Below are 21,342 nucleotides of genomic sequence, written 5' to 3'. Positions count from 1 at the left end.
AAAGGCTGCTTCAATTTTGTTAGGCTACCTGCTGCAGTGGCCAGTTTATTCATCAGTATTTCTGAATCAATTCCATTTAAAACTCCTAATCTTGTCCCTAATATGCCACTTAGATGTTTGTTATGGGGAACAGGAACTGCTTTCTGTCCATGACCATCCCTCCCTGCCAGAGGGATGTGCTGGACTCACACTGCAAATTCAGACACACTTCACAAGTGTATCTGACAGAGGGTTAGGTCATACTTGAGGCAGATGTTTGTTCTGAAATGTAGAGACCTCAGGGAATCTAACCTCTCCTTCCCCCTCCAAAGCACCTGATTTCCCAGATGTGTGGCAAGCAGGAATGTCTCTCATGGTCTACAAAACCTCACCCACCTTGCCCCTAGATTCAAGTCCAAGCCTCAAGTAAATAATGAAGGGGAAATCTGAGAGAAGAGCCTAAATTCATTGCAGTGCCTCAGAAGAAACTGGGATCAGGTTTCTGCTGCTTGAAACACTCAGCACAAAAGTGATGCTCAAAATCCTACAGCCTGCTGCTGAGCTCTGAGGGGGGGGTCTCTCTCTCTACCTCTTTTCAGCAGAATCCAACTGCCTCAGACTGGGACAATCTCTGATCCAAATCTCAGTAGGAAAAGGGATAGCCATAAATAAAGAAAATCACCTTCCTTGCTTGGGTTAATTCACCACCTGCAGTTCAGCACCCTTTACCAGCCATTGCCTGAGTGTTCAGCCAACCAGCTTGGAAAATGACCTAAGGAAACTGATTTCTTGGTGTTCCTGGTTTTAGGCACCAGGAGAGCTGGCTCCTTCCTTTCTTGTTCTGCTCCTGAGATATGCCTGTTTTTGTAACCATGTTGTCCAGCCCTCAATGGAAGTTTTTAGGAAGGATGGGCAGGCTGGTTGGATTTTTGAGATGTTAATTTGCATTATCAACTCCACACATTTGAGAGACCATTCTGGATTGAATAATAGCTGTTGTTCAGTAACATTCTTTACTACGTTAGGTTCAAGTTTGAAGTTTGGGTAGAGTCTGAACTAGTATGGGGTGTATAAGGCCCTGCTGCTGTGGTAAAAAGTGCAGTGTCCACTTTGAATTCAAATGAAAGTCTGATAGCAATTCGAGCTCAAAGGCAGGTCACTTCTACAGGCTGTATCAAGGTGAAATTACACCAACAGTCTGATTCACTTAGGTTATCACAGACTTCCTGGTGTTCATATACACCAGGAGAGGTTCAGACTCTAATTACATCTGGTCTCTCATAAGCCATCCTATTGATGACCCAGCACTTTACTTTGATTTCTTCTCCTCAGATTCTTTGAAGTGTTCACAGTTCCTGTTCCTGCTATTCTTGCTCCTCACATACCTGATTCTCGTGGATTACTACATTAGATATGTTTAAATCTTTTATCTCAGAAGGTTTTCCCATGGATCCAGTATACTGATTAAATGCCTGGGACCAAGGCCATTCAGCATTGCTCTGAATAAAGGTACTCTCAAGTTCTAAAACTTCAGTTATGATTACACACAAAACAATTCTACAAACTAAAATATGAGCTACTCCCGACCGCAATATACTCATTTTGCCCGAGTAAGTTTTAGTCTCAGTTCATTGCCTCCTGGCGTCACTCCTCAAGGGGTTTCTGGGCCTTCTTCACCTGAGAGTGATGAATCCAGGCATTCTGCTCCTTGATTTTGATTGCAGTGAAGGTGGTGAGAAGTACTTGCAGTGGTCTCTCCCACTGCAGTTCCGAAGTCTTCTCCGTAAGAGACTTAACATATACATCATCCCCAGGCTATCTAACTCCCTGCTCCGAGTTCCAGCCACATGTTTCTCAATTACTCTGAGCTGTTTGCTTAATGCTACCATGTAGGTGGACATTCTGGACATTCCCTTTGTATTCTATATGGTCTTCTATAAGGCATTCCAAAAGGATTCAGCATTCCTTTAGCTCAAGGATTATTTTGAATTTGCAATAGTGCTAGTGGAAGAGCTTGGGCTAGGGTAGATTAACTTTTTGCCCCAGTCTTATGATTTGCTGCTTAATCAAATGATTCATTCTCTCCACCTGGCTGGTTGACTGGGGGCGGTATGGGGTGTGAAGTTCCTAATCTATGCCCAGATGGCTACTAATCTGTTACACTATTTTGGAAATGAAATGTGATTCTTTATCTGAGGATATCGTGGCTGGAACTGTGAAGCATGGTATTATTTCTTGTAAAAATAATCTGGTCACCTCTTGAGCTTTGGCAGTTCTGGTGGGAAATGTTTCTGGCCACCCTGAGAATGTATCTATCAACACCAGTAAATACTGATACCCCCCTTTCCTTGGGAGTTCTGAAAAGTTGATTTGCCACTGCTGTACAGGCCCATGGCCTCTCCCAGTCTGACCGAGTTTTGGCCCGGGGGGTATTTTGGGGTCAGTCTGGAGGCAAGGATCACATTATCAGCTCACCTGAGTGATAGTGGCATATAAATTCCTGACAACGATACAATGATTCTTTCAATCAGATGTGTGTTCTAGAAAGTCTGTGGAAATTACTACTTCAAAGTCAACACTTCATTTCAATGCACTGTCTATCACTGGCAGCCTTGGTCATTTCGAGAAAGGAGCCACACTCTATAATAGGCTTTTAAGTAGTAAGGCCCTAGTGTGCTTTCTAGTGCCCTTCCTTCACTAGTAACTACGAAAATGGGAAGGGATTACTAGCTCTCTTCCAATGGTAGCCCACCCCTTGTAGTTGTACGTCCCTTTTGATTAGTATTATTGTATTATGGCTTACCTTCGAGGAAAACCTGTACCTCACCCTTTTGCTGCTTTCTTTGCCTCTCCATCCGCCAGCTCATTTCTTTCCTCCAGTTTTAAGCTCACTCTCTGGTGTGCCTTAATATGCCCTTAATATGCTTTTTCAGGTAGCTGAACTGCTTCCAGCAGCTGGATTGTCTCTTCTTTGCCTGTGAGGTCAGCAGTCTCTTCTCTTTCTAGATGGCTCTATGTGCATGCACAACTCTGAATGCCTTTTGCTGTTTCTAAGGCATGAGTCAATGCATTTATCTCAGCCTTCTGTGCAGAGGTACCTGTTGGTAAGGGTCCAGACTCTATTAACTCTCTGCAGGTAGTCACTGTGAACTTTGCAATGTCGCTTTCCACTGGCAATGTAGCTGCTCCTGTCAGTGAACCAGGCCTCTGCATCATCCGGAGGAGTGTCCTTTAAGTCTAGGCGGCTGGAGTAGGTAGCTTCAATGGTCTCTAGGCAACTATGGTGTATTGCTTCTCCTTGATTCCACTGAGGAAAGAAGCTGGGTTGAAAATATTAGTCACCACTATCTCTACATCATCTTGCTCTACCATGATGGCCTGGTATTTCAGAAACCTCTGCGGTGAGAGCCAGTGGCCACCCTTTACTTCCAGTACTGTGGACACTGTATGGGACACTAGCACAGTCATTTTTTGTCCCAGGGTAGACTTGCGTGCCTCTTGAATATTCAGCACAACTGCTGCTACAGCTCTGAGGCAACCTGGCCATCCTTTGGCTGTTGCATCTAGTTGCTTAGAGAAGTAAGCAACTACCCTTTCAGTATGGACCCAAGTCCTGAGCCAATATTCCCAGGGCCATTCCTTGCGTGGAAAAATAGAAAGAATGGTTTACTTACATCTGGAAGTTTCAGAGCTGGAGCTGACATGAGGGCACTCTCTAGCTGGTGAAAGGCCCGTGTGGTGTCTTTTGTCCACTGGAGATCTCTGTTTTCATTGGCAATAAGAGCACAGAGGGGTCTGGCGAACAGTCCATAATTATAAACTCACAGCTGGCACCACCCTGCCACGCCATCCAGGCTTCTCTTGCTTCCCTCGTCCGAGTGGCTACTAGAAGATCGTCCACGTACTGCAACAGCCTCCTTTCCTCTTGTGGAGCTTCCCGGGACTCTGGGTCTTTGCAAGCTGTTCTCTAATCGGAGTGTGGAATTTTGAAGCCTTCAGGCACATGGACTATATGAGCTGTGTTTGAATGCAAAAATTTTCTGGCTGGCTTCGTGGATAGGGAGGCAAAAGAAGGCATCTCTTAGGCCTAAAACAGTGAACCAGGTTAGCTCAGGTGTTAAACAAGTTAGCAAGGTATATGGATTTGCTACCACAGGGTATAAATTCTGTGTCATCTTATTGACAGCCCTTAATCCAGTACTATCAGTTATTGGGCTGATTCCTTCCTTATCTTCCTTTTGAGGGTACTACTCAGTTCTCACTAGTTGTGTTCTTTCCTTAAGCTTGATGCTCATGGGGGAGCATCTTTCACCCTCCCTGGTACAGCAGAGGCCCATACCCTTGAAAACACTTGTTTACTTATTCTAATATCTCCTTGCTAATGTCTTTCTTAATTTCAGTGGCTGTTAATGTTAAGCCTAACATCTTTATATTATTTGCCTCCAGAGTAACCTTTCTCATTTGAGAATGTTTAGCAAATTGAGCGAATTGTACAAAAGCCTCTAGGTACACATAGAACACATGTTACTTTAAAGGTTTGCACAAGTATGCCTTCTCAGACTGGCCAGTTGTTCATTCCCCACACTACAACATAAACATTCTCTACAGGTACTAAAGCTTTATTTAAAACTGAATATATGACCCTTGTGTCGACAAAAATTCTTCCCTTTTGGGGAGGTCATCTTTACCCTTCCTCCCTTACATTGGGAGGAGCCTTTAGCAAATCATATGTACTCATTTTGTGAACTGCGATTGCTTTACATTTCAGCATGATAATCTTTGCCTGATTTCATACGTTGCTATCTTATGCTGCATGCTGAACAACATGTTTGATTTGCTTTCTCTTTGCCTTGTTTTCCTTTTCAAGGGCCAAGACCAGAGGGCGGTCTGATCTCACAGTCTCTTTGCCATTCTGGGTGATTTCTTAAAACAAAAAGACATTTCAGCATACAAAAACTCTATCCCATTTATCTTCCTATTATAAAGCAGTACAAACAGCAATGAAATATTATAAATCTTTTTATTTTCTGAGCTGCTCTTACTGGCAACCTCCTCCCAGTGAGCCCCTCCCAAAAGGGGCTAATTTAGGAACCTGTTTGCTCTGGTCAGTTCTCATTAGTTATTTCTCCTTGCCCTATCTCGCTTCCACTCTAACCTTTTTACAGACACCTTCACAGTAGTTTCTCAGTTTTCCTCCTATACACACACAGCTCCAGGTGGCAGGTATCAGATGTGATTCCCACACACAAGCTCTAAGACCTTAGGTTCTGAATCCACTTGACCAGAAACCTCTAATTTACACTCAGGGCAAGTGCCCTGACACTTATTAGAACATCAAAACAGCAATACCAATGTCTCTCACAAACACCGCACTGCAATAATACCTGCACATCCAGCTTTTGCCCACAGGCCATTCCCGTGTTCCCTGGGGAGATGGGGCAGCCAGAGCTGTCCCTGTCCCCAGGGGACAGCCACTGTCACCTCACACAGCATGCTAATCAAAAACGTGACATAGACACTATGTTCTGATCAAAACGGGACCAAATAAAGACTATTCAATTTCTCTTGACAATTTTGTTTGCCTCTAGAAGAGAGCGCTGCAGAAGATATGGGCCAGACAAAAAATGGCACAAGAGTGAATTCAACAGTCTATGCACATGCACACTTTTACAAAATATCAGTCTTTTCTAGTTCTCTTCTTGCACAATCTAATAAAGCACTGTGCCTACTTACACTTGTTTTACTGCTTTGCAAAAAGGCTGTGCTAGTCACAGCCGAAACTCTGATATGCCCACAGACACGGACACACGCACCCGCACCCCCCCCCTTTATCTCAAATTCACTAGAGCCAAGGCTTGAATTGCTTCGAGGGGGAGAATTCTTGGAATTCCTTTAACTCGCTTTATCGTAGTTAAGCATAAATCACCGTACTATAGTTCTCCTGTGTAAAATGCTACTCTTGTTGTAAACAAAATCTTAAAATCTCCACAAACACCACTATACAATCTGAGAATCAAATTACCACAATGCAGCGGAAGAAAATCACCACACAAAATCACTGGGAAAGGGCATAACTCTCAAAGTGCTCACTTTTCTCAACACAACACAGCATACCATAATTCGGCATTTACTCACATCAATTTTCCTGGACACAATCAAAATAACAGCACACAGTCTAGAGATCAAGTACAAACATCCAAGGCAAAGGAACTCTCTGAGCTCATACTCACGGTTAAAATGTACCAAATCTACACAAATCACTGCATTTAAACACGATAAATACCATCACTGACGTTCCTCCACTCGCTTCTCCGCAGGGCACTTCTCTCCCTGCCCCCGCAGCCTGCTGCAGCCGGTGCCTCAGGCCTCACTCGGCTGCTTCAAACACGGGTAGTACTGACCCCCCCGCACTGTAGAGCACTGTAGATTTACTCTCTTTTATACACCATACACTTATCACTTGCACGATTACAAACACAGTGCACTGACCACACAATGCACACATTAACCATACAGCAGCCCAGTGTCCGGACATTACACACACACACAAACAAAACACACACAGGCTCAGCAGTTCTGCTCTATCAGAACAACGAACCCCGATACACACATACACGGGTTCACCCAGCTCACCCCCAGAGCCACTAGCGGTTCCGCTCTATCAGAACGATGAACCCCGTCTCTAATACAGCTGCTCTATCAGCTGAACCCAGACGTCTCTGGGTGGTTTACTCCCTTGCTCTCCTTTCCCTCCCCCGAGGGCCCCTCATTACATACCGTATCTTCCTCCGCAGGCCAGCGGGTCGTTGTCTGTCCTCGCAGGTGACAAGTTAAAACAAGCGGAGCCCCACCAGGAAAAAAATCCTAGGGCGCGCCTTAAAGGTCCGTCTATCCCCCCTGCCCCTGCGGGGACAGAGAACTCCTGGCTGGCTCACCATAATGTTTTGCGGAGAAAAGAAGAAACCTCACAACTTTATAAAAGTTGTAAAGCCCGTTATGTTTATTTACGGCGCTGGACGCATACGGAGAAAATTCTCCTCAAAAGGCATGCGTACCTCTGAAGACCTCCGGTCTTCTTTTATCCCCCTTCCAAATGCATATGCATATAGTTTCACAATAAGTTCATACATATTCATTCCGCATGACATTTAGCACCAGTTCTTCTTTATCAAAGGAATTCCTAGGTCGGGGGCAAATTGACCTCGTGGTCTTTTCTGTTTTTCTTTCTCTGTCTCCTCATTGTCTCTGGAATGTGGCTTTTCCTTCAGCTTTGGCCTCACAGACTTTTCACCTCTTCCAGACACTTCACCTAATTCAGAATGGATCCCTACTCTGTCTCACACCCATGTAAAAAACTAAAAATCCCAGGAAATCTCTCTTTCTTTTCTGGTCGGCAAAGAGGTAACAGGGGCCGAGTCCCTGTTGCAGGTCCCTGCTGCAGGCCCGGGCCCCCTTCCTGGGGTGCCTGCCGGGCCTCCCCCCACCATTGGCTGCCAGGCAGGGAGAGTGGGGAGTGCCGCATGGCCGAGGCCAGGCCAGGCCATGCCTGCTATTTTTAGCATCTTGCTGCTACTAAGCCCCGGCCCGCTGCCAGCCCGGAGCTGAGCCGGGTCTGCCGGGCCCCAGGAGCAGCCCTGGGCCAGGGCCAGCTCAGCCAAGATTCTACCACCGCTGAGATTCATTTGCAACCACCAGGCAGGGGGAGAGGAGAAGCCATCAGCCCTGGCAGGCTGCTGCTGAGTTCTGACCTGGCTGCTGAGATCCTAGACACTGCTCCCCCAGCTGCAGTTCCCACTGCAAACTACTGAGCCGGCTGTGGTCACGTGACCATCTGCAAGCCCCGGGCAAGATGTTACCTCTTTCAGTGCTTCAATCCTCCCTTGAGTGAGAGAAAGGAATGATATGCAGGCATGAAGAGGAGCAACATGAAAACACTGAGGTCAGTGAAGAAGAAGTCAAGTCCCAGATGGGATGGATGAGGAAATGCCTTTAGTTTTAGGCTGAAATCCTCTTGTAAATCTACAGAGGAAGACTCTTTTTTCCCTGTAATGCATGAAGGTATGGGGAGATGAAAGTAGTCAAATTGTAGATATTGAGCAAAGGCCTTCATGTTAAAGTAAGCAGTTATTAAAGTAGCTGTTGTTATAAATGATCAAATCGATAGCCAAATTTATAAAAAATTACCAACTTTTTTTGAGTCAATTACAAAAAATAGAATTTTGAGCAACCACCATAGCCAAGGCAGCGTCTGTCCCGGGAACAGGAGCTGGAGAAGGTAGTTCCCCATCAGCAAATAGTTTCTCCAACATTTCATGTTGTTCTCCCAATGTTTTCAGTCGCTCCTGTTCAATTCTTTGTCTCCTCGATTCTGACTCCCTCCTTTTTCAGTTCCTGAGTTATGTCCTTTATCCTTCCCTCAGGATTCTCATTATTTTTCGCAAAGCAAACAACCCTATCATATTGAAGGCACATTCTATAATCATTATCCGGTTGTGCTGGTTTAGGGCAAATTTGTTAAAGAATCTGCAAAGGAGGGCCCCTCCAGAAAGCAAAACCCACACGGCCCCTCCCCCCAACCGGTTCGGGAAAAAATTCCTTGGAGAGAGGTGGAAAGAACCTGTTTATTTCAGGCACAGCACCCCCCAGCACACAAAATGAACAATACCTGATGACACCGCTCTGAGAAAGATGACAAAATCAGAAAGTCTCTTTCGGGGGTGGTTGCTCTCTTCTCAGTCCCTCCGGCACTGGGCAGCTGCTGCAGCCAAACGGTGTTCCTGGGTCCCAGTCCGGAGCAGGTTTGAGATGGTCACAGAAACAGGAGAGGAGAAACAGTCCAGGAAGGGATGTGGACTGTTTAGCTAGGACTAGCTAATAAGCAGAGGCCAGAGCAGAGCAGAAGCGAGAGCAGAAAAGAGAGCAAGCAAAGCAGCAAGCTGAAAGCAAGAAGTGAAAAACAGCCCTATGTACTGTTCGTCTCTGTGTCCCTGATAAGAGAAACCCAAACAAAACTTCCACTCTTCAGAGTCGGTCTTAAAGGCACAGAACAGATGAATGGGGATACAAGCATCATAACGTCACCCCAGGACACCGGTGCCAGTTCCAATCTAATTGGATCTTTGCTCAGGATAAATTTGCTGTCAAACCTTTGTATTTCTCACCATTCAATACATTTTTCCATTCATCCTGCATATTCCCAGCCTCATGTTGTCATAACACAACGAGTTCACCTGGTGATATGCAATGAAGATAGACTCTGTCTTTCCCCCGACCCACATGGTCCGACTACACTGGTTACAAACGGGGATTGACATGGGTTCTATACTTCTTTTCCTCATTTGGTGCTTGTGGTCACTTGACTGCCCGTACCCCTTTCCTGCCTCGGGACTGATACACCAAGTCCTGATCTCCAATTCACATAATTTGACCCAAGTGCCATTCCTCCAACAGTACCTGCCAGTTCTCCTGAGACATTACTTTGGGCCTTGGTATGCTGAGTGTCCCCCATCCCTTGCGACCGGGACCACCTGAGTGCACTTTTCACACTCGTCTGCAGAGCTGTAACTTCCGCTTTTCCTCAGGACCACACACGACTAGGCTCGGGCCAATCAAGATTCCCACCAGGCATACCCCTCTGTCTTTGCCTCCGCCCCCTGGGGTGCCACCAGTGGCAAAGAAGACCATCTTCGTGGCAGCAGGAGTATTCTTCAGGGAAGACACCCTCGGACCTAGCCGCATACCTCCTCTTAAAGGAGCCCCACCGTGACACTCTGACTGCATCAGAACTGCACGGGACCCTGATGGATTTCCAGCACTCCACATCGAAAAAAAAATTTCTGCTTGAAATCTAGGATTCCCACACACCCCGTCTTTAAGAAATGCAAAACCACTCCTCTGAATCTAATTCAATAATTCCCAAATTGGTGGCCAAGGTCAGGATACAGTCAGTCAATTCAAACTCCTTCTCCAAACACTGTGTGCACAGCCTTTTTTGTCTCTGCTTCCTTCTGCAATGAATGACCAACAACCCCTGACAGTATTCACACTTAAAATGCACAAATGGATAGTATATACAGTCCGTCAGTATACAACCTATCTGCTCACTGTTGGTCATTGATGGGGACACTGAAGCTTGATCTTCAAATCTCCAGGAGAAGAGGTGACCTTCCACTCAGGCTTCTCTTCCTGCTGCTCGATCTTTTTCACTCTGGACATGCTTGTCCAGCCCTTCTCCGCCGTCCGAATGGCCGTGTCTGTTGTCAGGAGGACAAGGAAAGGACCTTCCCAGTGAGAGGAGAGTGGCACCTCTCTCCACACTTTTGACCAACACCTTGTTCCCTGGCTGAATTTTGTGAATAGCAAACCCCAGAGGAACACTCTGTGTCACTATTCTGCGTTTTCGAAGCTCCTGTAAATTTCTGTTGATCACAACCAGATACGGCTGGATCCGACCATCCTCAAACCCGGGGTGTCCCACCGGCATTCCATGTTTATATGGCATCCCATATAACATTTCGAACGGTGAGAGCCCCGTCTCCGAGTGAGGCATGGTCCGGATATTAAGCAAAGCCAAAGGCAAGCACTTCAACTAAGACATTTTTGTTTCAAAAATCAATTTAGATCATTGTGTTCTTAAAGTTTGATTCATTCTTTTCACCTGTCCTGAACTCTGGGGGTGACACAGGGTGTGGTACTCCCACCAGATGCCCAGTGCATCAGCCATCTGCTTAATATCCTTTGATGTGAAATGAGTTCCCTGATCCAAATCAAAATGCAGTTCACTACCCCATATCGGAGTACAATTTCTTCTAACAATTTCCTGGCCACAGTTTGAGCTGTTGCACTTGAGCTGGGAAGGCTTCCACCCAATGAGTCAATTTATCTACAATCACTAAAACAAAGTTGAACCTTCCCACCTTAGGTAATTCTGTAAAATCAACCTGAATTCTTTCAAATGGCCGGTACCAATGGGGCGACTCCCCAGGGCAGCCATTTTGGCCCTTGATCTGTTTACTTTTGACAAACCACACACCCCAGTACCTCCCGTTTTGCCAATTCATAAATTCCCTTGCACCAAAAAATTTCAAAAATTGTTCTGCCAAGGCCTGTGCCCCCAATGTGTTTTCTGGTGCAATTTCCGCAAAATTCTCCTTGCAAATCCCCTGGAAACTAATTCCCTCTCATCCGGCAGTTTCCACTTACTTTCCTTCAGATTCACTCTGATTTTCTCATAACATTAGATTTCCTTTTGAGAGAGCTGGGGGGGATCTTCAGAGATCTCCGCCCCTCCGATTTCCGGGGTACTCACCACCATCAACGCTGCAGCCTTGGCTTCCTGATCAGCCAAGTTGTTCCCTCTGGTCCGGAACTGAATCCCAGTCTGATGTCCCTTTACATGAACCACCACAATTCCCTCTGGCCCCCTTAGAGCTTCTAAGATTTTCCGGATCAGTCCCTTTCCCCTCGTGTTGATCAGCCCTTTCTTCCCAAATTTTCCCAAACGTGTGAACCACACCGAAGGCATACCTTCAATCTGTGAAAATTGTCCCCTTTTTCCCTTTCAGTCCCTTCAAAGCCCTTAGAACAGGATACAACTCGCATGCTTGTGCCGACCAGTTCGCGTTCAGAGGTCCTGCTTCTATCACTTTTTCCTCATTTCCCATCCACCACTGCGTAGCCTGATTTTCTTTTCCCTTCATTCACCCTGCTTGAGCCATCCACAAACCATTTTTCCTCTTCATCCAATTCTTCTTCCTCCAAATCCTCCTGAATTTTGGTTTGCAATTCCACCACTTCTACAGAGTCATGAAACAATCCTTCTGCAGCCTCCCCAAACAAGAATTGCGCTGGATTACGTGCAGTTGTGGTCCGCAATTTCAAGTCCTGTGAATGAATCAAAATGGCTTCATACTTTAATAACCGTGCATCAGTGGGCCATTTGTCCATCTTCTGTTGTAGTATGCTCCGCATGTTGTGCGGTGTGAATACTACCAAGGGTGCCCCGAAGGTCACCTTTTTAGCTTCCTCCACTAGCAAAGCCACAGCTCCAACCATTTGCCAACAAGTGGGCCAACCCCTGCTGACCGGGTCCAAAAGCCGGGACAAGTAACCCACGGGTTTCCTGACCCCTGCCCAATCCTGTGTTAACATTTCATGTGCCGTGTGGTTGCTAGCATACACAAACAACTGAAAGGTTTTCCTCACGTTGGGTAGACTCAACACGGGAGCCTCCGTGAGAGCCTCCTTGACTTTCCTAAATTCCTCATCATCATCCCATGTCCATTTAATTTGATCTGTGGTGAGTTTCTCCTAGAGAAATTTCACCTTCTCGCTGTAACTTTCAGTCCATTTCAGGCAGTATCCCAACAAACCAAACAACTGCCCGATCTTCCTTTTTGTCTGAGGTGGTGGTGGCAATAATCCCTGTCACCTCTGGGTCCAATTTCTTTTTCTCCTTCATGAGCCAATGCCCCAAGTGTCTGACCTAGGGCTCTGCGAATTGTAACTTTAATGCTGCACCAGCCTGAAGCTCCCACCGGTCCTCCCCATTTATTAATTCATCAATCACTGGTTTCAAACCCCTCCTCCCCTCCAGGCAGGGGGCATATTGTTTGACCCGAAAGGGTACTCTGGTTTATGCTGGCACAACTCCGCTCTATGTGCCCCTTCTGTTTGCAGTAAAAAAACTCAAAATCCCGCTTCTGTTTGCCCGGGCTTGTGTCAGGTTATCAAAACCCCGCCCAGGACCCCTTTCCTGCGGGCTCAGCCCTTCTGGCTCCGCCTCGTTTGACTTGTCGAGGGGGAGAGAGAGAGAGACGTCCCTAGAGACGCCTTCTCGATGTTCGGAGACGCCCGCTCCCGTGAAGTCCCCGTCCCGGGAGCCACCCCCGGCATGTACCGTACTTTTGGATTTATCTTTTCTTCGTCTGAAGCAGTTAAAGCCTCACTTTGAGTTGAGCCTTTTCCTTTGCTCCTGTTTCTGTGCCTTCGGTGCCGCCTTCCTGACACCTTGACTCATATTTCTCAAATTTCCCATGTCCCGTCTCCCCCCTTCCCCTTGCCTGCTGGGTCGGGGAGGGCCGCCTCCAGCGATGCCCCCCCCGCCCCTCGCCCCTTCTTGATCGCCGGGAACGCCCGCGGGCTGCGGCTGCCCATCAGAGAACGGAGTCGCCGTTGGTTTATGTGGGAGAGAGCGCCCCAACCCTCTCCGGTGGAGAGACCCCGCGCCGGGTGCCAAAAGCCGCTCCAGGGCACCCCCCACATCTCGCACCCTCAATCTCCACCTCGTCCGGTGCACTGGGGGAGAAACGTCCCCCAGAGACGTCCAACCCCCCCTTCACCTCGAACCTCGGGGAATGCCCGCTGCTGCGGCTGCCCCGTCGCCACACGGTCCTGTGGGAAAGCGGATGCCGCCACCCGATCCGGCGGCAGCGGCGCGGCTGCCTGCGCCGCCCCTGCGCAGCCCCCTCGTTCCCGGCGCCACAGGAGGGCATGGCCGCCAGGCTGCGGGACACCAGTTCCGCCCTGGGGACACAGGGGACCTTTCCTTCCTCCGCCGTGCCTCCTGCCTTTCTCCCTGAGCGGCGGGTTTCCTCCGCCTCCCGCAGCTGCTCCGGGCTGGGGCAGAGCCGCCACACCAGCTCCCCCCCCTCCCCCCCCCCCCGTGGCTTTCCCGGGCCGCCCGAACTGCCGCGCACCGGGGAGCCAGTGCCGGGCACAAATCCAAGCGGAAATGCCTCCACGTGCCTGCGCACTTGATCTCCCCCCCCCAGGATCCCGCGGTCTGCGCCGGGCCATGCGGCCGCCACAAAAGCGCAGACCCGCACCTCCCAATCTCCTTCCTCCCCATTTTTCATAGAAAAATGGATCCTTTTTCTTTGGACTTCCCAACTCTCCACGGGTTTTTCCGTCCCAGTGTTCTATAACCCGCCCCAAGGAGCTATCCCGGGGTATTTCTCGTAAGATTCTCCCGGGAACTTGGGAGGTGTTCTCCTGGACTCCGGAGGGTTCCTCCTGAGTTCTTTTCTGATTTTTACTTTTTCCCAATCCCATTCTCCCAAAGAATGTTGCGATTTTTCTTACCTTTTCTCGTCTTTTCGTGATGTTCGCCGCAAGCCCCGTTTCTCTCTCCACTGCCCGGCTCTCTGTCTCGTGCAAAGCCGCCAGTTTTGCTCAAGCCGAGCAGCAAACCGAGCCGCTGGCTTTTGCTGTTTCCTTACCTTTTTTCCGGTTTCAGAAGGTGTGCGAGCTCCTGGATCTTTCCAGGCTCGCGTCTCCCCTTCTGTTCCCAAAGTGTGATCGGTTTTCCCCCAAAACTCTTCCCCGAGCCCCGGGTCTCATGTGTTTCGACAAAAAACCTTTCACTTCCCCCCGTAAATGACCAGTGCCCTCTCGAACACGTGGAAATGCAGTCTTTGGGGGTCCGCTCTCGCGCCGTGACCAGGTCACGTCTCACATACACGTGTCTGTTCAGACTCTCTTCCCAACCACACAAATACTTACGGTTCCTTTCTTTGCGTGGATTTCTTCGTGCACGTTGACTTTTACTGGAAAAAACCTCGGGTCTTGGAAGCCTCTATAAAGCCTTCCAAGTTGCACCGAGAATGGGCCCTCCTGTTCTCCCTTGGCTGTGGTTTTCTGGTTTGCAGTTCTTTGTGAATTTGACTGGTTTTTCGGACTCCCAATCCCGCTCAGGCTGCTGAAATCAGCAGGGCGCCCCCCTGGTGGGAAGGGGTCCCAAACTCCATCATCAAATCACGTTGACTCGTCACCAATTTGTTATAAATGATCAAATCGATAGCCAAATTTATAAAAAATTAACAATGATTTATTGGGTCAATTACAAAAAATAGAATTTTGAGCAACCACCACAGCCAAGGCAGCGTCTGTCCTGGGAACAGGCACTGGGTGAAACCAGAGGTTCGACCGACAGAGTGACAGTTTCCCCTCAAAGGTTCACCCCGAATGTCTCCAGCGTCCAGCCTATATACAGTTTATTCTGCCTGAGGCATAGATGACCATATCTTCTTCGAATGCAAATCCATTTCTACACATAGACAAAGACGGATCCCAGATGCAGGCAGAAGTCTGGGCACACAGGAGAAGTTTGTTTTCATATGTAACAAGTTGGTATCTATTCCTGAGTACCGCGATGAAGTCATGTCCCAGGTGCATGTCTCCTGTGCTCCTCCAGACATTCCATTCCGGGGAAGGTCCAGATGGTATCTCCCAATTTCGAAAACTGGAGGAAGTCCCCCATAATAGCTGGGGATTATTCCATTCATATGGTAACAGATCTGATATCACCTTAACTCTGTCCAGAAATCGGTTATAATGTGAATAGGACTCTGCTCCCGGCCAGGGTGGTTTTGTAAGCATGGGTTTAGACTCCACTTATACAGCATGAATTAACTACATTACATATAACAGCTGTGATCCTATAAGAAGTTTGAACAGAGAAGGAGAGAAGAGTGATGAAGATCCTGTGCCTCCAGGAAGAGAAGATCTCTGTTCCTTAGAGATGAAAATGATATCAGAGATCAATAATGAGAATTTTTGCCTTTGAACAGCTCATCTTTAAAACAGTACCCCATAAGTTGACATGGCCCATAAACACAGCTGTGAGAAAATCTTGTGGAAAATGGGAGGGATTTCACGATGGCACATTTCCCTGTGTGGCTGCTATTCGTGGAAATTGAGAGCCACAAGAGAACTGCTTTCTTATGGAGAAGCCTCCATAACCTTAACAAGAGGGACTTCTCTCCCTAAGTGAATGGAAGAAAGACTATTCTAGATGTGGTAAACTGAGTGAAAATTTTAGATTTTGTCTCTACATTGTCAGTGGGAAAGAAAAGGTTGTAGGGGGAGAAGTGTCCTGAAGGTTTTGTTCTGATTCTTATTGCTCTTTCTTTTAGTTACTGTAAATAAAATTTTCTTTATATCCTTTCAAAGTTTTGAGCCTGCTTTGCCTTTCTCCTAATCCTACCTCACAGAAGGAAATGAGTAAGTACATTCTAGTGAGTGCACTGGTGATTAGCCAGCACTTAACCCACCACACTAATACTATAAAGCTGCCATAATGGTAACAAGTTTTCATACAGTAGTTTAAGAACAGAGGTAATAGATGTTTAGTCTTGGATGTTTAATCCTGCTGGCTCAAGAGCCAGTGTTGAGTTTTGATTTTCTTTTTCAAATCCAGTCTTAGAGCTCTGCAGGGATCACTGCAGCATGACGTTGTGACAAGGGGATGCTGATTCATGCATAAACCTTAGATGTTTTCATTATATCTTCAACCAGTTTTGAAAACCTAAGAATGTGTGACATACTGGAACTTGGGAGTCATGGCCAGTTTCCCCAAACATTTTGTAATATCATGCTATAGCTTTCATTCCTAAAGAAATAGTGTTGAGCATATTGCTGGCAAAATGCTGAAAGAATAAGCCCAAAAAATATACTTTACTGGGGAGGATGTAAAAAATTGAGATGTGCTTATTTGAATTAAAATTACTGTGGATCAAGTCTAAATGTATTTCATACTAAATACGTAGAACTTATTTTAAGGAAATGAAGAATTTCTTAGCTGCGTGTGTTTCAGTTCATTTGTATTCCTGGTCCTTGTCCTTTCCTTTTCACTATAAAACATTCCTCAGGCTCACTGAGCAGATGTGAAATAGGTTCTGTGCATCCTTATAATTCAAGTGGTCAGGCTCAGATGAGTTTCTGCAGTAAAAGGATACAATAAATTAGGGATGTAGCCTGATCACAGTGGGAACTGCTGTGATTTTTCTTCCCTCAAAACATTTTTCCTCTCAAAATTGATCTCTGTAGCAAACTTTATACATTCTGCTACTCCTGAAATTAATTAATAAAGAAACCTGGGGTATTTATTGTGTGACAGTGCTGTTGCTGCCATGCACGTTTCTGCCTGGCTCACAGATCATTTTTTATACAGCTGTGATCCAGAATATGGGCAGATCCAAAACCAACACTTTTCTTTTGCTTACTTGACTTTTCAAATGCTTATTGTGTGATTATTGCATTCCTTTTGTCCATAATATCTGAAATAATTTAGCATGCAGTTTTGGATACAGCACAAATATATATATTTTACTCTTGGAAATCTGAAAGTGAGTTATATTTAATAGTAGTTTGTGAGTAGTATGGCAATCAAGCCTTAAATATGCCAATCAAGCTTGCAAAGAAACCCATATTATCAGTCAATCTCTTCAATATATTTATGAGTTTTTTATGACATTTTATTCCTATATAATGGATAAAAAGATAGTAATTTTTCTTCTGTTTATGCTAATGAAAATTTTAATTTACGCTGACTTTGATAGATGTGATTGACTGCACATGGTTGAGGAAGTACCTAACTTCTTGTGTACATAAGACTTCCTTTACAATTCAATGTGTGTTATGCCCCCAAAGCAAGCACTGCTGCTCTAAGAAGTGATGCTGTTACTGGTGATTTCATTCATTCTTTTTTCCAGCTTCTCATGATTAAAATAGTTTTGAGAATTAAGGCTTATTTGACAGAGAAATAATTCTTTTTGAACAGCTGATAATTAGTAGGGAAGTATATAATAGCTGGGAACATATTAGTTTGAGAATTCATTAAACAGGTAAAGACTATTCTGTTATCATTTTTTTGAAAATTCAGATGGCATGATTTTTCAGGCATCTTCTGTGAAAACATGATTAAATTGTCAAAAGCTCATTTCTTAAGGAAAATATACTTTTAAATCATTAAAATTGAATTAAAGTTGTATATGCTGGTAGGACTAATTTTTAGGAAACTAAAAAGAGGACATAACCCACAGTAAACATAAATGTGTATATGTATATATATAGATAGGTATGTGTGTATACACACGTGTAGATATATATACACACATATGTACTTTTTATTTTGAATGTCAGATAAATAAAAAGCAGGACTTTGGTCAAACTCTACAATCCATTTTCTGAAGAGGATTATCTCAGAGCACTTACTAGCAAGCTAATTTCTCTCTTGAAGTTATGTTCTCATGCCTGTGAAGCAGGTACATTAATTACTAATTATTTATCTTGAAGGTTCATGCTCTTATTTTGGAAACAACGTCATGACAACTCACCAAGGAATGTCAGGCCAGACTGAAAACACTGAAAAGATAACCTGAATAGGTAAAAAAATGCAGTTTTATAGATCAAACCCTCTCTATGTATATGTGAATGGGATTTTTGCCTGACAGTTAGCTGGAAGTTTTACTTCTGAAATAAACAAGAATTTCTCCAATATTTTGTAAGTGATCATAGCATTTATCAGAACATGAATGCAGTGGCATGTGCTTTTAGAAGGCTATAGACAAGGGATGAATTCCTTTTGCCAAATAGGTTTCTGAAAAGGTATAGGGAAGAAGTTTGGATGTTTTCATTATTACTTTGACTGGAAACATTAATGTTTTCCTTTGGTAAGTTCATAAAAAGAATTTGCATTAACTACAAATGCATATTAAGTGTAATCTTGCTAGAACTTAAAAAGAGCTTTTATTGAAATTAGTAAATAATTTCAAAAATTAATTCTGTATGGATAAGCAATAAGGAGTGAATAAAATCATCAGATAAGCCTAGTGAAGGTGTGTTATAAACCAGCTCAACAGCAAGCAGATTTTAAATAACCACGTGTTGAACACATTCCTACTGAGCCTTCCAAAATCAATAACTGTGCTTAAAACACCACTATTGCCTTTATTTGGGTGCACTTATAGAGTGATATAGATGTCTTTTCAAAGACTGTTTCTTTTTCTATATCTATCTGTATATAGGACCATCCCAGGAAAATTTTTACTTTCTAGTGCAGCACTGCTGTGGCCACTTGTCTAACAATTATTCCACCACAAATCTTGTATTATCTTTTTTTCTTTTTTTTTTAATTGTCTTAGGAGAAGTTCTCAAATCACTCAATGTATGGGGAGTTTACCTTTCCATCCCCCCCCACCCAGGTCCCCATTTGGGAAATGAATATAGAGAGATAACATTCATGTCCTGAGTCTGATTTAATGTACAGATAGCTAATGGATTTTCCAATGGCTAGTCACTTTATGAAAGGGTTAAAATAATTTTACAAGATAGAGATATTGACTGTGATTCTACAGCAAGGTGGGCTTCTGTGGAATCCTCTGATAGCATAGTTTTCCCCACCTAGGCTGATAGAGAAGACTTAACCCATGATGTTCTGCAGCACTACTGACAATCTACATTAGATTTCCTCCCCTATTGGCCAGTTGACACTGCCCACCCCAATTATTCATCCCTCATCCCCCCCTATAGGTTGCTGCCCTTTGCGTGCCCCTGTGCCCTCAGGTCATTGGTAACTGACCCCATTCTTAAGTCATGAAGACCACATGGTTTTGTCTTTTGTCTCTGGTCCCTTTGGTGTGGGGGATGCAATAAAACCCTTGCTGGAATATATAATGCAAAGACCCTTCCTGTCTTTCCTCCGCTGATCTATTTGTGGCGTATGTGTGTGCATGGACTTGAAATGGTTGTTCTCATGGCCTTACTCTGAGCAGCTTAGAAGGAGACACCTCAAAGAAGGTTGCAGCATTTCTATCACCCTGCAACAGGCTTCAGCTCCAGCTATTACTATCTCCCAGAATGTGCTCCCAAACGTGACATTGAGAAATGAACAGGATTTTTTTTGAGGGTTGAAATGTTACATACAGTTCAATGAAAGGTGACAGAGTCAAGCTAAAGAAATGTCTTATTTCAACTAAAAGCTACTTTTTTATTTGCTATCAGAGGAAAAAATATTCAGTTCTGTATTCATTCTCTTAAATCAGTGTGGTTGTTTTGTATATTTGGAATGTTGGCTCTGAAACTGAATTGCCGGTTGCTTCAGCTAGTCTATGAAGGACTTCCTGGGCATTATTGCACATGAAAATAACATCTTCATTACTTAACTACAAAAGATAAGGATGTTTGCATTTCACTTTTAAGAAAAAAAAAAAAAGATTAGTTTGTCATTTGTGTTTTCAAATGGTCGTATTTTGCCCAAGGATTCTTCCAAAGAACAAGAGCAGGGCAAAATTCTGTAAAATGGTCAAATGCCCTGACTTATCAAAGCTTGGGATTTTTGGGGTCTGTCCAACCCCAGCTGCCATAGGTGTCCAGATAGTGAAGTCCCACTAAGCACAACCTGTCCAGGTCCTTCAGGTAGACTCCTAGCCATAGGCAATCTTAGCAAGCAGCTCAGCTCTTAAGTGAGATCAGATCTTTGCTGAATTCAGCTCTTTAGTTATTTCAGCTCTTTGCTTACTAAGTGCCTCAGCAGATGCAGGGAGAGAGAGGAGAAGAGTTGTATGCGGTTCCACAGAGGTGTCTTTATTGGCAGCTTCTGCGAAGGGTGACAGTGACAGCTCTTCTGCTGACCAGCACAGAAGTAGGTGTTTATATAGGGTATAGGGGTTTTGGGAAACAGTCCAATAGTAAGGGTCGAGGTGAAAATGACCTATTGTCTTACAGAGAGATAATGAGGGTCTAAAGGCGGAAGAGGGGCTTCTTTTGGTCCAGTCATCATGACTAGGCATTTTTTATCTTAGGCACCTGACCGCCAGGGAGGACTTGCAGGCCCTGTGGCTGCTACAACTCCACTTTCTGTATTTAGTAAAAATGTGTTCCCAACAGTTCTTTTAAAACAATAGAACAGACACGAGAACATAGCAAATACAATGACAATTACAATGAAAATCCACAACATTTCTTTAACCAAAGATGCAACCCATCCTGTTAATCCCCATTGACCGAAAAGGTCATTGACCCAGTCTGGGTTGTTTTCTACTTTTAAGTCTTTCACAAGTTCCTTCACTTTCTGGATGTTTGCATGGATGGATTCTGAGCATGAAGAGAGACTGACGCAGCACATCCCTTTGAATTCTTGGCAGCTGTTTCCGTGGGCAAGCAGTAAGAAGTCAATTGCTGCTTGATTTTGAAGTGATGCATGTCTTGTGGTTTCTTCTTCCTTTAAGAGATTGCTCAGGGCAGCAGATGTAGCAGTGGCTTGCTTACTGAGCCAGCACCCGAGGTGATTTATTTCACCAAGGGCTTTAACTGCAGCTATCCATGGTAGGAAAAGGGAGACAGCAATCTTCTTTGGTTTGTTCCAATTGTATAATTTGGGATCGCAATTTTCATCAAATTCAGTGTAGAATCTTTTGTGGGGTTTTAATTCGCTTTCTGTCTTCCAAGTATGTAACAAGGTGATATTTGAAGTGAGGCTAGAAAGTTTTCCAAGGCTACAGGGATCTCCCTGGAGACGTGAGGGGATCTCAGCCCATACTCTGTCACCACAGATGAGAAACATTCCCTTGGGTAATACTTTGG

This window comes from Melozone crissalis, unplaced genomic scaffold (genome assembly GCF_028551555.1).
Source record: "Melozone crissalis strain CALT ecotype California unplaced genomic scaffold, PUWL_Pcris_2 ptg000035l_1, whole genome shotgun sequence".
NCBI lineage: Eukaryota > Metazoa > Chordata > Aves > Passeriformes > Passerellidae > Melozone > Melozone crissalis.
The sequence above is the reverse complement of the archived record's forward strand: the minus strand, read 5'-3'. Positions refer to the sequence as shown.